This window comes from Cheilinus undulatus, linkage group 4, assembly GCF_018320785.1.
Source record: "Cheilinus undulatus linkage group 4, ASM1832078v1, whole genome shotgun sequence".
In the NCBI taxonomy this organism is placed as follows: Eukaryota; Metazoa; Chordata; class Actinopteri; order Labriformes; family Labridae; genus Cheilinus; species Cheilinus undulatus.
This window is the reverse complement of record NC_054868.1, coordinates 19,608,601-19,613,047: the sequence shown is the minus strand read 5'-3', so window position 1 is coordinate 19,613,047 and position 4,447 is coordinate 19,608,601. Positions and strand designations below refer to the sequence as shown.

Genomic DNA, 4,447 nt, shown 5'->3' with positions numbered 1-4,447 from the left:
TTTTATAAAGTGTATGTAAACTTCTGGTTTCAACTAGAGCTGGGCAATTTATGAGGATTTTAAGATATGTCTATATTTTTTCAAATGACATACAACGATAGGTAAATTGACTACAAAACAATCAATATTACATTTTTAGTCAGAACAGGGAGTATCATTTTATAAACTTATTTTATTAAAGGAGACATCAGGATATTACGACTGACTGAAAGAAGGAACTGGTGGGTCCTGAGGACAGACCAGTTGAGAACCACATGTACATATAAGAAATCAATGAGTGAAGGAAACACCTTTTAAATAATTCTGTTGTTTGTGGGTTATGTACTGTGTTTAGGTTTCTGTGTTAGATCCTGAGCAGTTTTCTGTCTTTTCACTGCCTCTAAGCAGTCATATTCATTTTCTCCTGCCCTTTTCAGATTTACATTACAGTTCTAGATATTATAAGCATTGAAAATACATCAGAACAATAATGTAACACGCCTTCTGCCCCTCGCCCTTCTCACTCTCTTCTTTGGAGCAGGGCATGAGGATCACATTGTTGATTTTTCCAAAGGACCCGACCAGGTCGGTAACCTCCTGCTCTGAAGCATCCTTTGGGATTCCTGTCAGGTAAACCAGACGATCGGCCACGGAAGAGTCCTGGGAGGAGGAAGTCACAGCTTTCTTCTTCTTCTTGGCTGGTGGAGCTTTGGCACACTGGAAGCCAAAAGGAGGAAGTTTAAGGTTACTGAGTTTACCCTCTGCTTTCTTAAGTACCCAAACTTCCAGTTTTAAAAGCAGCGTAGTTCACCTTAATAAAATAATTAAAGTGAGGAACAATGTTTACCTCGAAAACCACTAAAATAACATAATCTAAAGCTCCATGTGTGGAAAACAGCTCCCTGAATACGTGAGCGACACTGGAATCAACAATAATTTGGTCAAAATCTTGTTCCATGTTATCAAAGCTAAAATATCACCCACCACGTCAGAGGCCTTGCCACTCCCTGTCTTAGTCGTCTTGGCTCCAGGCTTCGACCCGCTCTTGTTGGTCTTTGTTGAGGACTGTGACGGTCCATGTTTGGAACCGTGACTCGTCTTAAAGGAAGACAGATGTCCGGTGTCAAACTTTGAGTCAGTATAAGGACGCTTCAGACCGCTGCGAGGAGGATCGCCTGAAGGTACAACGTAAGACACAGTTATGAAGAGAAATGTTCATGCAAAAACACTTCAAATAGGTCAAAAACATTAAAAAATTATTAAAGGAGGAGCTTAAAATTAATGTTTCATATTAACACAGGTAATTTCCTTATGAACTGTTAAGTGGCCAAAATGTGTACAAAAAGATGCCATAAAATGTATATAAATTAAATTTTTTCCACTTCAAAACACTCAGATCTTTTCAACAGCTTCACTCCTGTTTATCAAAATCACCTATTTAATCATTTCAAATTATTTAACCCTTTAAAAGTCAGTTTACATACCAAATACAACCAACTTTACTGGGCTGTGTAAAACATAAAAAGTGGCTTAATTTCCACAAATTTTATGCTGGATGAGTTGTTTTAAATTGATGGCTACAGGCTTGGACATGTCATTGATGAACAACAAAAACGATTTTGATGTAAGCTTTTTTTTTTTTTTTTTTTTTTTTACAGTGTCGGATTTAAAAAAAAATCCCACTTGCTGTTTTAAGTGATGTAAACAATGACTGCGTTTACATTGACCTGAGTATCCCGGTTATGAGTCATATCCCGGTTTTTATCATATTCGGGATACTGTGTTCACATATTCACAGAGAAACCCGGTTATTCATATCCCTGTATACATGAGAGAAAGTAGTATCCTGGTTTCTGATCATTGAATCATAGCTGCGCAGATAGTTGATGTTATTTTACAACACCAGAAAGTTAGAAATTTTAGAAAAATTAGATCACTGTTATTTTGGCTTTAAAAGAGTTAAATGCCAGCATTACGCAGCAAAAATGGTACCCACCTAGTCCAAGAACGGGAGAAAACAAAACTAATCTCGTTTATAGAACGCTTGCTTATAAAGCATCTGCAGAAAAAGAGACTGAGAGGATTATAAGGAGTGAAAGGGAGATCTCAAATTAATAAGCTTATTATAACTTCATATTTAAAATTTTTATCACTTATTAGGCGATTATTATTATTATTATTATTATTATTATTATAAAACACGACGAAAGTTTGGCAGAGACACCAAGAAATAGCGAAGCATCTTGTAGTCGACTGACTTCACTAAATAACTTTCCCGGAAACGACTTCAAAATAAAAGTCTGTGAAAACGTAAGCAGCTCAAAGTGGGTCTTAAAATGGCTACGCTTTTATTTTGAAAAACACACCGGAAACGTCATCGTTTCTAAATGTCAGGACTGGAAGGAGTTGAAGGGCTGTGCAGGTCGCTTACCGAGTGCCGTCTTTCCATCTTCAGTTCACAGAGCTCTAACTCGTGGCGTTTCATTCATGGCTGAAGATTTAAACTGTTCAGATCACGTTTTATCGAAATATCAGAACGTTCTGACTGCCGTCAGGTCACAGACTGATCCTCTGCAGACACAGCCGCTCAACTGTCACTCTCTCCGTGCAGAGATCAGCTGATCCTCTGCCGCCCAGACAGACGCGGTATTTACAGTATCTGAAGTTAAATTAAGTTCAAAGTTGTGCTTGCACACGTAAGTCTACAGCAGCCAGAAAACGGGATACTGTGTATACATGGCACAGTATCCCGTTTTCCTTTGGAGTCCTCCAGGTAGCAAAAACGGGTTTCTCAAAAATGGGATACTGTCATATCCCGGTATCTGAAGGAGTATACATGTACAAAGAGAAAACGGGATACTCAAAAAACCCGACAGAAAACGGGATACTCAAATTCATGTAAACGCACTCAATGAAATGTCCAAAGGATTTCTGGCATTTTCTACTGTGTAAAAGTTGTCTGTTTTTCTAAAGGGCATCTGTTTACCTGTGTAGTGATGGTGGCGAGGGTGATGGTGAGGGGGGTACGGCCTCCCCTGCGGCCTGTGTTTCCCATGAGTTGGACTCGGGGAGAGAGAACAGGACACGGATCGAGACGCAGAGTGGGATGGAGAATGTGAGGCCCGGCTATCATGTCGTCCACTGCGACTGCATCAAAGACAGCGGTCATTAACAAACCAAACCAGGGAATGAGCAGAGCAACACTGACACGAGCTGACAAAGAGGGACTGGTGAGACAAGTGCTGACATAAAGGAGGGCCACAAGGCTGGATACTGGTGACTCATGCTGCATTATTTGGTAATGATGTGTGACTTTGATTATACTGAATAATACTGCACATTACAATTGTGATAACAATGTACTACATAAATAGTACCATGAGTCTACTTGCTTGGTTATTGATGAAAAAGGAGAGAATAATGACAGGTTTGAAGTGTGCATTTCCCAACTCAAAACTTACAAAAATTAAGTAGCATAAAGAATACAAAATCAGAAAAATAACTTATTTAAAAAAAAAAGTTTTCCTGGAAATAAAGGTACTTCTACAAAGTGGCACTGTTCTAAACTCAAAGGCCTTTCTGTAGGTATTTTTCCTAACCTTTCAAGCACAACTGAATACAAAAGTACTTGCACCTTTTTAAGTAATTTTATTCTTGCATAGCCTTACTGAAGTCCAAAGAAGCTGATGCACATAGCTCTGGTCTGACTGACCCCTATCAGCTAGACAAACACATTGTGTGTTTCAATAAATATCAGCAGAAAGTGAGACAGTGTGCAGGAGCTTCTTTGAACTTTTATGAGCCTGTCCTTCTCTGATGCACATATTCAGGTGTGCAGAGGCCTCTTCAACGCAATTGCACAGCCTGATAATGCAATTAGATTAACTGTGTAGCACTAAAAAGGATGCACTGGTACCTATACAGACTTGAAATTATGCATTGCTTAACTGTCAGGATAGGTGAGGAACATCTGACAAAAAAATATAAACATTGAAGAAAGTTTTAAGAAGGTTTTACTGAATATTCATATTTGTTGCGGTATCGTGGGTACCCAAATTTAAGTATCTACATGTGTTCTGTCAGAAAAGGAGTGGTACCAACGCATCCCAGCTGGATACCATTCTAAAACATATTTAACAATCCTGTTCCTAAAAGCAGTAAAACAACATCTTGTACTTGGGCCAGTAATGAAATCACATATCTGCTGCAAATTACAATATCACTAATACCCTATATGAGCCTTTCTGAACAAAAAAGAGCACACGTGTGGGCATTTTTATAGTTAAGTTAAAGGATATCTGTGTTAGGACTGACTCAAAGAGTCCTACTGACCTTGGTAGGTTTGGCTTCCAGTCAGGGTACCTTCAGAGAAACAAAAAACAATCTGTTAGAAACTTTAACCTGCAATAATCTTGAGTATATTGAACAGAGAGGACAGTGCCTTTTGTATATTTGAACAATCACCAAT

General features: G+C 38.7%; 1 long non-coding RNA gene across 1 annotated transcript; it reads right to left on the bottom strand.

Annotated features, from left to right (window-relative positions):
• Positions 1–416: 416 nt before the first annotated feature.
• Positions 417–2,555, bottom strand: LOC121509111. The gene is made up of 3 exons (XR_005991847.1): positions 2,411–2,555; positions 964–1,154; positions 417–696 (listed from the first exon to the last, which is right to left on the bottom strand). It is a non-coding gene; the product is annotated as an uncharacterized LOC121509111 (long non-coding RNA).
• Between the last annotated feature and the right edge of the window lie 1,892 nt (positions 2,556–4,447).